Below are 12,483 nucleotides of genomic sequence, written 5' to 3'. Positions count from 1 at the left end.
TGTTGGTTGTGTCTCCACAGAACTGGAACGGGCATACAGCCCCCATCAGGACACACCAAATCAGAGGAGCAATGTAAAACGAGGAGGAATACACGGAGAGAATGGACCAGGCGCTGGTCCTAGCCAGATATGGCCTGATCCCCACCATGGAAGGGAGCACCACAGAGGATGAAAGTAGATCATCCAGTGAGGGAGGGAGCTGACCTACCACACCACACCCAGAGGGAAGCAGGGACAAAGGAAGGAGGAGGATAGGAGCGGAGCACGACTGGGCCCACCAAACTCAGAGGACGATGGCCCAGCTCGGAGGGCCCAGTGTACAGAAAGGTCGTGGTCCCAAGGGAAGACAAACGATGGACTCTGGGCCAGTACGTGGCACCCCATTAGCCTCATCTAGAAAACGTGCCTAAAGGTCAACACACAGACCTTGATCTAGTAACAGGCCTTCTTTTGTTTATTTTCTTCCCCTTTTCGTTTTCTTTTTTCTTTTGCAGCCTATCTGTGCGGATTTTTTTTTGTTTCCTTTTTCCCCTTCTTTTAAATTTTGTAAGTCAGTGACTTTTTTGTTGTGGGCTTGTCAGTACTGCAGCCGTCGTCGCCAGGCTCTTATGAGCCGCTCTGGCGCTGTGCTGTCAAAGCCAATCCCAATTTTATTCACACATTGTAATTTATGTACACCCACCTAGATAAGAGAAGTTGGACAAAAAAAAAATGAGAAGAAAATAAAGGGACAGAAATCATGATTTTGATCAGGCATACCTTAGTCTCCAAAGTGTCGTCTTTGTTTTTCTCAACACTTTCGATATTATCTTGTAAAGCAGATTTGCCCATTGCAACACATTTGATTTTTTGACTCTTCTGCCATGGGCATTGATTCTGGACCAAAGTGTAAATTTATATTATGATCATTTTAGTCTATTCCTAATTTTCATGGAGTTAACGATTGCACCAGTTGTTAGAATTTTTTACATTGATTTGCTATCTGTATTGAATCTTCTGTCTTTGATCTTCATCAGCTAATGTCTAAGTCCTCTTCACTTTCAGAAAGGAAAAGTTGTGTCATCTACATATCACAGGTTACTAGGTCTTCCTCCAGTCCTGATGTCACACTCTTCTTCATATTGTTCAGCTTCTCAGATCATTTGCTCAGCATAGAGATTAAATAATATAGTCACAGATTACACCCAGTGGCACCCATACCTGGTATTAAACCAAGCAGTATTCTTTTGCTCTGTTACAACACATGCCTTTCACCCTATCTGTGTACACATCTTGAATAAGCACAATTAAGTACTCTGACCTGCCCATTCTTTTCAATGGTATCCATAGTTTGTTATGATCAGCACAAATACCTTTACATAGTTAATAAAACACTGGTATGCATAGCTCTCACGTTTTCTGCTTTCAGCAGAGATACATCAACATCAGCAATTATGCTCATTGATTTCATGTTTTCTGAATCCATCTTGATTTCTAGCAGTTCTCTCTCGGTTTACTCTGGCAACCATTCAGGAATTGTTTTTAGGTGCCAAAAAGTTGTTTCTGATCCATAGCACCCGTGCACATAACAGAATGAAGCACTGCACAGTCCCACGCCACACTCACAATTGTCTTAATGCTTGATCCCATTGTTGCAGCCAGTGTCAATGCATCTCCTCCAGGGCCTTCCTCTTTTCAGTGCTCCTGTACTTTCCTAAGCAAATGTCCTTCTCCAGGTACTTGTTTCTTCTGACAAACTGTCTAAAGCGCATTATAGTATGTTAATTCTTCTCCTAATCTGACGGCATATCTTCAGCGAATTCAGCCTCTCAGATACTTTTCTCAGCATGTGGATGGACTAACTATAGTGAAAGGACACAACTATGACTTTTACCTTTCTGATTTTAAATCCTATTTTATTCCCTTGTCCTCTTTTAATGACTATATCTTGGTATCTTGGTCTATGGACAGACTCCACAAGAACACTATTAAGTACCCTTGAATTTCCACTATTTGAATTATCACTCACAATATGATGTGATTCGTTATTCATTAAATACAAGTCACCACCTTTCTGTTTTTCTAGACAGAATGTGTCTGACATTAACAATGACATCACTCGCACCTCTTTTCTGCTGACTGCAGCTTGAATACCTGGCAGTTCTGTTCATAAACTGCGGCAACTACCTTTTCATTGTGTTCAGTTTCAGTACTGTGTTTGGTATTAATGATATTAACCATATTAGCTATAAATTTTTACAGATCTTAATCAAGTTGAGGATATTTTCCCCTCTCCAAGTTTGCTGAGATTTTTAATAATGAACGTAAGTTAAATTTTGTCAAATGATTTTTTCTTGTCTCTTGATATTATTATATGATATTATTTAATTTGTTCATATGGTGATTGGATTAATTATTTTTTGAATGTTGGACCAACAGTCGTACATGAAAGATATTCCATTTGGTGGTTGTGTCTAATTCTTTTTATATGTTATTGGATTTGCTACTTTTTGATAATTTTTTACCTCTAAGTTCATGAAAAATATTGTTATAATGTTCTTTCCTCAAAATATCTTTGTTTCACTTTGCCATTAGAGCAATACCAGAACAAGGTGATATTTTGTATAGGCTAGATCTAACTGAAGTCCCAATTAACTTCAAACTTTCTTTACTATAACTCTTTCCTCCTAACTTCCTCATTTGGAAGTTGATGTAAGTTATATCTCTAGACTCTATTAAGAAGCAGGTTTTCTAAATACATAGTTTTATTGAGCTATAATGACATATCAGACAATTCAATAATTCAATGATCAACTTTGGAAACTTTTCTTCCCTTTTGTATTCATTTGTGTTGATTTCCCATTTCCCACAACCACCCCCACCCTCTTCTGCACCCCAGGCAATCATGTATCCAACTATTGTATTTATATATTCACCCATTTTGGCTTCCCTATTCAAACAAACAAAATAAAGACAATAGTTGTTTAAAAAAAAGAAAGGAAAAAGAAAGAACCTACCAATAATGAACATATGAAACAGAAAACTTCACAACTGAAGACAGAGAAAATAATTAAAATTTTAGAGTAAATTTAAAATGGGGCCAAGGAGGATCTAAGGACAAGGTGTTACATTCAAGCCTAATGACCACTGTTAAAATCCACTTTACAGTTATATTTGTCAGATATCATGGCTGTTCATCTGTGGATAGTAAGGACACTGCAGATGAACCTGGGCGTCCACTGTCATCAATGTTGTTAGGTGCCATTGAGGTGAATCCAACCCACAGTGACCCTGTGCACAACAGAACAAAACACTGCATGGACCTTCTCCATCCTCACACTGTTCCTATGCCTGATCCCATTGAGGGAGCCACTGTGACAATCCATTTCAACGGTCTTCCTCTTTTCCTCTTCCTTTCCACTGTAACAAGCCTGATGTCCTTCTCCAGGGAATGGTCTATCCGTACAATATTTCCAAAGTATTTGAGATGTTTGGTCATCCTTGCCTCTAAGAATCACTTTGACCTTGCTTCTAGTACAGATAGGTGTGTCCTTTTGCAGTCATGGTTCATTGTTCTTCCCAGCACAAAAGTTCAAAAGCATCGGTTCCACTATAGTTTCCCATGTTTAATGTTCAACTTTCACATGAATATGAAGCAATGGGGAATATCATGGCTTTTATCAGGTACTCCTTAGTCTTCAAAGTAACATCCTGTCTTCCATAGTATTTTTCAAACTAGAGATTTTGAATTTAGGTACTAGTCCCATCCCATTCCCTGTGTTTGGATCCTATTACCTACATTCCTTGTATCACAGAGGCTCGTGTGCTTCTTCCACGTGAACTTAGCTGACTCCTCACTTAGAAGGCTGCTTGCTTTGAGGCAAGCTTTTAAGACCTCAATGCTATATTTCCGGATAGGCAGACATGATCTTAGTTCTTCATCACACATTGCTGTAGCACCCACAGAGTCAGTGAGCTCTTCACGAATGTGAGTAGTGCGCAGGACCATTCACAAGAATTCATTGTTCTTATATTAGGGCTTTGATGAAGTGAAGCTCCTAACCCCTTCATATAACTATGTTTTTTATACATTGCTGGCTCTCTTTAAGAGACAGATTATAAAGCAGAGGTTATTTCAACTGTTTCCTAAAACTACATATTTTAGTCTTTAGTCTAGGTACATGAGAGAAACTAAATTCCAACGCCCCACTGTTATTTAAAACATTGAGTACACTGTTGTCTCTACCATTGCTTACGGCATGTTTGCCTTCCACCACACACAAAAGAATGTTAACCATTAATCTATCACAATTCATAACAACTAAACAGGACAGAGTAGAAGTGCACAAGTTGTATTCCTAAGCAGTTATCTTTAAAGAAGCTAATTGGGTTTTCTCCTATGGGGCAGTTGGTGGATTTGAACTAACAACCTTCCGGTTAACAGTTGAGCTCTTTATCACTTCCCACTTGGGTCTTTTGAGCAGAAGACTAACCCAATCTATCAAGTCAATTTTGAGTCAGAGTGACTCCATAGGACAGAATTGAACTGCTCTCGGGGGTTTCTAAGGCTGTTAATCTCTAGGGGAGCAGAACTTCTCATACCTCTCCCATGGAGCATCTGGGAGGTTGAAACCAATAACCGTGTAGTTAGCAGCCCAACTTGTAACCCAATACACTACCAGGGCTCCTTGTACAAAAGAATCGAATTCAGTAATTTTTCCCTTAGCTGAGGAGGGTCCCAAATTAAGCAAATTAAAGCTTGTTATATGATTGAATTTGCCAGGTCTGACTCCCTGAATACCATCGTAAGGTTAGATTTGCCAGTGAGGTGTGTGTGATTATCTGTTCCTACTTACCAATATTTTTTTTTGCACTGGGAGTCAACTTGACTCAATTTTTAGCACTTGGATTTTATTCTAAAACTCCACATTACACTCTTTAAGGAATATGGAACACTTTTTTTTTTTCTGCCAGATTTAGTGACATGATTCACTTTTTCAAAAGACTGACTAGAAACTGTCAAAGAATGAGTTATGGACATCATGTACTGGTAGATAACCATCAGATATGATCCCAGGAAAGAGAATATTGGAGGTTCAGTAAAAGAATTCTCACCTTCCACGTGGAAGATCTTGGTTGTATTTCTAGCCCATGCACCTTCTGTGCGACCCCCATGCCTCTGTCAACAGGAGCTTGCCTGTTTCTATCTGGCTGACCAGGTTTCATCAGTGCTTCCAGTTAAGAAAGACTTGCAAACTCCTCCCAACAATTATTTGCTATTGTGTACCCCAAGGATCAAAAATTAAAGACTTGCACCCAATCATGGGGCCAGATCAGGAGTAGGCAGTGAGTCGTCTCACTCTCCAGGGATTTGCCATGGATCAGGAATCAGCTCAGCTGCAATCACAGTGATGTCAGGAAAGTGTTCTGTGTTTGTTTGCTTTCTGATTTTCAAACGTGTCCCCAGTCTTCAAAAATAAGTTTTCTACTTAATTTCAATCTGCTTGTAGTCTAAGAAAGACTTTACAAAATAAGGTATATTGAAAAATAAGACCTGACAAAAAGTATAGTTTCCATATTCCAGTTAAACTGAAAAATTTTAATATGTATTAGTTCTAATGTATGACCTCTACTTTCTAATATCAACAATATTATTTTATAATTCAGAGTGTACAGAAGGTAATTTTCTTGAAAAATGAAGGAATAATGCTGCTTCTAAATAACAATTTTGGTCATAGTTAAGAACAAAGGAAATTACAATAGTATAAAAATTAGATATGCAAACGTGAAATAACTGTATTTAAGAACTTCTGAGGGTGATAAAATATAACAAAAGGTGTGTCTTCTAATAGTTAACATACCCAAAGAGATTTTTAAAATTTTCCAACCTTAAAAGCTTAATATACAAAACCTCCTCTCTGATAATATTCCCTTGCCCTTCAATAATCTAACTGATACTACTCTTATTTTATCATTTTATTGAAACTATATAGCAGAATGAAAATATATAATTTTATTTTAAATATGTTGTTTCTAATATGGAAACTGTACAAAAGCCTGAGCTCAACTTTTCAAGGTGACTTTAATTGACATTTCCACAGAAAAGGAGAATAAATATCGTCATAATATGTTTCTATGGTAACTATTTTTTATGCTGAATATAACCTTAATGAATCTCATAAGTAGATTGCCCTTCATGAAGTATGGACAAATGAATGTTTAATTTTATTTATGTGTCTGAACGTTTTTCAATATCTGTTTTTCTGATCTTTGTGAATTGATCTTAGTCATGGAGATGAGGTTGCTGGTAGTTGTATTTATTGACAGCCTATGTGTAGTACACTTAATTAGCTAAATTAGTGGCTTAAGTAGGAAATCAGATGGCAGACTTTGCTTTATTTTAGGCACACTGGTGCTAGGAGCCTCTTCCTCCCTGGCAGATAGAGATATCAATGGGCATGATATGAAAACTGGGTCTTCTAAATGAAGATAGAAAACATTTTTAGTCATTGGTGCTTGAGTAGTGTCTTACTCATTGTGACCCCATAAAACAAAATATAACTCTCTGATCTAGTTTCCTGTGCTCTAATCTATCAGAGAGCCTATCTCTCCATCTATCTCCTGTAGAGGGTGCAGCGGTCTGCGAACCACCAAGCATTGAGTTAAAAATCAGACCTTGGTTCTTGCACCACCAGGGCTCCTTTTGATTTGCTAGTGATCTGAAATTCTCATAACCTGGTAAAATGGCAGATAATCCATTTTGATGATAATGCATAAAAAATAAGAAACACACTTAAGTCACCAATATTTTTTTCTGCCCAACCTTATCTACAAAAATATTGTTCTGAATTCTATTATTGTTAAGTTAGATTTGTCAGAAACTCTCTTGAATTCTAAATGTTACCAAATGTAAATGTAGCCTCTGAATAAAACATATTGCTGTTCTGTCAATTCTGAACCATAGGAGCAGAACTGACTTATAGCGTTCCTAAGTCTGTACCTTTCATAGACACGCATCGTCACACCGTTCATCCTCTGATGGAGTGGCTGTTTTAAACTAGCAACTGAATACTTTAACCTCTGTGCCATCAGGAATCCTGATTATAGGAATATCATCAAATGATATTACTAGAAATCATATATGCCTTCTAGGCACTCTCTTTTATCCACTATTACAACCCACCAATATATTGTCAATCAAGATTCCCTTACCATACAGAATTACCTCTTAGAATTTAGTACCTTAGTATTAAACAGAACATTAAATTTAGCAAGCCTTCCTCATAAGCAATGAGAAACCTACTCATCTTGTCGAGCCAAGAGGAAAATAAGGAGTCGAACGAGATGATTTATTTATATCATTTATCGGGAACTCTCCACCACTTGTCTGTCAGTTTGTTGTTCTGTGGTGGCTCGCGTGTAGCTGTGCTGCTGGAAGCTATGTCACTGGTATTTCAGATGTCAGCAGGCTCACCCAAAGTGGACAGCTGTCAGAGGAGTTTCCAGATTAAGAACAGACAATGAAGAAGAAACCGGCTTCTCACTTCAGAGGAAAGAGCCGCTGAAAACCTTATGCACACTTTTGAAAAACTGTCAGCTACTAACGGCCTGATGAATGGAAGCAGAACAGTGTCTGAGAGAGTGCAGGAGGATGAGCCTCCGCAATCAGAGGGTACTCACAATGTCACTGAGGATTTCATGTTACATACTTTGGGCACATTTTTAGGAGAAAGCCCTCAACCAAATGGGTTGTCACAGCGGCTGCACCAATGGGCTCAGGTATAGTCACAATTATGAGGTTGGCAGAGGACCGGGCAGTTACCGTTCTGTTGTTCAGACGGTCGTTTTGGGGTGGAACCAGCTCAACGGCACCTAACAACAATAGCAACACCAGGGAACTGTGCACATTGGGCCCAGAGAACTTAGAGTCCTTGGACTGAGGAAGCCTCCCCCTGACTACAGCGTTGGGAGACACCACCATTTGCCTTCTCTCTGATTCTCTTTATTCCCTCTCTTTAGTTGTGTAGTACCACTTTGGTCACCACATATGCGTGTGTGTTGTTGCTCTTCTTGTTAGGTGACCTTGTCAATTCTGACTCACAGTCACCTTATGTACAACCAAATGAAACACTCATAATTACACCATGCTCGTAATTGTGGTTTTGTTTGAACCTGTTGTCGCAGTCACTATGTTAATCTATCTCATGGAGCTCCTGGCTCTTTTATGCTCACCCCCCACTTTGCCAAACATCGTGCCCTTTTCCATGACAAGATATCTACTGCTAACATGCCAAATGTGTGTGGGTCAATGTCTTGCCATCCTAACTGCCAAGAAGCATTCTGGTTGTACTTCTCCCACGGTGTGTTTCTCCCAAGTTCTTATGGCAGCCCATGGTACTTTTAATATTCTTCACCACACTGTGATGTAAGCTAATCAATTCTTCTACAGTCTTCACTGCATGGTCTAAAATCAGGAAAGGTGTGCACCAGGGTCATGTCATCGCTCCATACTTTCTCAATCTGTAGGGCGAGTGGATGGTCAGAGAAACTGGATGATGTGGAAAAGAACGCAAGATCAGGATCAGAGGAGGCTTATCCACAATCTTCCATATGAACATGACTTAACCTTGCTTGCTGAAAGTGAGGAGGACTTGAAGCACATGCCGATGAAGACCCAGTGTTGCAACCTTCAGTATGGGTTCAAACTCAATGGAAAGAAAATGAAAATCCTACCAAGTGTACCACTGATAGGCCACGTCGTGATAAACGGAGCAAATGTTGACGTTGTTAAGGGTTTTGTCTTGGCTCCAAAACAATTATCAAGGAACAGCAGTCAAGAGATCAAAAGATGCATCACATCAGGTAAATCTTCATAAAGCATGGCTAGAGAATTGAAGACTGAGGTGCGCCTGATCCAAGCCATACTGTTTTCGGTTGTCTCATATGCATGTGTAAGTTGGGCATTGAAGAAGGGAGAGATTGAAGAATAGATGCATTTGAATTTGGTGCTGGAGAAGGATATTGAAAGAGACATGCCTGCTAGAAGCACAACCCTGTCTGCATTGGAAGAAGTGAGGCCAGAGTGCTCCTTAGTGCAAAGATGGCCAGACTTTGTCTCACATGCTTTGGGTCTATTGTCAGGAGGGTCCAGTCCCCACTTGGTCACATGAAGGGACAATGGAAATCCCTGAAAAGATGGGTTGGTGCTGTATCCGGAACAATGGGTCCAAGGACAGGAACAATTGTGAGGATGGAGCAGGGCAGAGCAGCTTTTCCTTCTGTTGTACATATGTGTTTCTTTGTTGTGGTCAAAAGATTGCCTCTTTGACAATGTAGAGTTTCCTCTTGAGCACATTGAAGTGTCCTCAAATTCCCATTTTCTCAATGGTATCCTTAGGTTTTTGTCACACACAGTTGAATGAGTTTGCTGAATGAAACACAAATAAACATCTTGTAGGAATGTTTTGCTTTCCACCAAGATCCAACTAATGTCAGCAATGATGTCTCTCTTGCTATGCCCTCTTCTGAATATCCTCATGCTTGAATATCTGGCAGCTCCTTGTCCATATGCAAGTGTAAGTTTTGCTGCTTTATATTCTACTAAATATTACTTGCATATGATATTAATGATATTACCTCAATAATTTCTACATTCTCTTGGGCCACCTTTATTTGGAATAATGGATCTTTTCCAGTTGATTTTCCATGTAGCTCTCATGAAACTATTTGGCCTGGGCAAGTGAGTGCTTCCAGTATTGTTTCAGCTTATTGAAACAGATAGCCAAGTTAAATATATCTGAGTTGCATATATTAAATATGTGTATATATAATCTAGCTATGTTAATTTAATGATTTTTTCTCAAGTCTTTCAGAATTGACTTTTTGATGTCTATGTGTCAACCATGTTTGAAAATCTAGAAGTTATAACTAGAAGAAAATCACATGTGGAACAGTACATTTACCCCTATAAATTGTGGGCTGCATAGGTCTTAAGATTTTAGCATCTACTGTTAATCACTGGAAGTATAACTATTTCCTGTTTACTTTACTGTAGGTAAATTTGAAGTTACTGTGTTTGTGTTAACATAGGACATACATCCATATGTCCATATTTACTAAGGACATGGCAAATTTTTCTATATCTTTTTTCTGGTTTAATTTATTAATATCAAAGGCTTCAAATTCCTCATTAAATTTATTCTGAATTTAATAATATTCCTTGTAGAAATGGGGATTTTAGTCTTAAATAGAAAGAAAAGCTATGTAATAAATGCAGAAAACATTAAGTCTCCATAGTGGTAAATAAAGTTTTAGAATGATTATCTCCCTTAAGTTTCCTATTTTATATAATTCAAGATATCATTTAATAATACATCTTATATCTTTGTTTCAAATAAATATTTTATGTAATGCAAATTAGTTGGATTTAATAATGAGGGCTGTATTTAATTTAGCAGCAGACACTTTTTAATTACCAAAAGGATTCCCTAATTTTTAGGACAATGAAACATGCATTTTATTTATTTATTTAGAACTACTCATCATGACGTACTTGTTTTGGCATCAGAGAAAGCATTCTCTTTTTAACATATCCACATTCAATACTCATAGCATAGAGTTGTCCTAATACTTCTCTAATCGGATGACTCAATAGCCCCACAAATATAGCACCTCTGAAATTTAATATGAGATGTAAAACATCCAAAAGAAAAGTATTTTGATTTGAGAAGCATTAGCTTTAGGGAAAATTGTATAACTTGCTATGAGAGTAGATAAAATAGCCCACATGAGATTTTGAAAATATTTGATAATCCAAATTTTTCCTCACCACATTTTATTTTGATAAATGCTGAATCTGTACAAAGGATTTAAGATGTATAAAGTGAATATTATATAATTGTCATCTAGATTAGTCCATTCTTAATATTTTTCCCATACCTGTGTTATACTAGACATACATACATTTTATGCTGATACAAAGTATACAGAAATATCATGAACCTTTATGCCTAATTATTTTGTCAAGTGTCTCCTAGAAAAAGCACAAAACATAATCTCCTATATACACACAATTTATCACACTTAGAAAACTCAACATTAATATAATGTTTTTTACTTCCTATCACCAATTATCTTCATACTCTATTCATTATAAGATTTTAAAACAAAGGCAAGTTGCAAAAATTGTGTTGCATTCAGTTCTTATGGCTTTTTTTGTTAGTGAGTGTGTGTGTGTGTTTATTTTAACTGATATCTTGTTCACTTATTTTTCTTTTGTTTTATGACAATGCAGTGAACAGTTAGTGCTGTTTTACAGAACAAAATTTCCAATTTTCTTTTATTTGATTTTTTAAATACTGGTTTTATTTCTACCAAACTCATTTTCCCCACAAATAAACAGAAGTGGTGGGTTGTTATTTTTCAGTATTTACTTCACAAGGGACATAATATTATCAATTTCCCTCATCTTTCTCATCTTTATTTTAAAATATAATTTAAAAGACAAATGTGTTTTCTTCCAGATCTATCTTTCTTCCTTCCTTTTTGCCTTCCCTTCCTCCGTTTCTTTCTTTCTCTCTCTCCCTGCCTGTCTCTCTCTCTTTTACTCTCTCCTTCTCTTTCCCTGCCAAACCCTTGAGGGATGCGGAGTGGTTATCCATTGGTTTGCTAACTGTAAAGGCAGCGCTTTGAAACCACGAGCCATTCTGGGGGATGAAGATGGCTTTCTACTCCTGCACAGAGCAACAGCTCAGCATCTCAGAGGAGCCCTTGCCCTGTCCCAAAGCGAGGCGATGCGTAAGCTTTGACTTGATGGCAGTGCGCTTGGTTCTCTACTGGAGCTGCTGGGGACCACGACTCTGGATCTGTTTGGATGAGGTGATCTCATTAGAGATATCTTTGCCTCGCCACTGAATCCATCCTTTCAGAGGTTCTTTCTGTAGCAAGCTTGCCACACTAGACTTTATTGCCTAGCTGGTCCTACAGTCCCATTGGAATTACTTTGAGTCGTGGTGCTGCAGAAGAATATTGAAGGTCCCATGAACTGCTAAAAGGATGAACAAATCTGTTTTGGAAGTACAGCCAGAGTTCTCTTGAGATGTAAGAATGGCAAGACTGCATCTCTTACATACTTTGGAAACTTGAACATATGATCAGGAGACAGCAGTCCCATGAGAAGGACATCCTGTTTTGTAAAGTGAAGGCACAGCTCCTGAAGGAGACGGATTGACCCCAAGTCTGCACCGATGGGCTCAGGAAAAGGAATAAGTGTGAGAACGGAACAGGATCATGCAATCTATAGCTGTGCATGGGGTCACCGTGGGTCACAACCAGGTCCACGGCATATAACCACCACAAATGTCCCCTCCAGACTCTCTCACTCACTCACTCAATCTCATTCACTCATTCACTCTCTCACTGAATCATTCACTCACTCACTCTCTCACTCTCTCATTCTCTCACTCTCACTCTCATCCACTGACTCACTCTCTCACTCACTCACTC

This window comes from Echinops telfairi, unplaced genomic scaffold (genome assembly GCF_000313985.2).
Source record: "Echinops telfairi isolate 266 unplaced genomic scaffold, ASM31398v2 ScPeMD7_18;HRSCAF=68, whole genome shotgun sequence".
In the NCBI taxonomy this organism is placed as follows: Eukaryota; Metazoa; Chordata; class Mammalia; order Afrosoricida; family Tenrecidae; genus Echinops; species Echinops telfairi.
The sequence above is the reverse complement of the archived record's forward strand: the minus strand, read 5'-3'. Positions refer to the sequence as shown.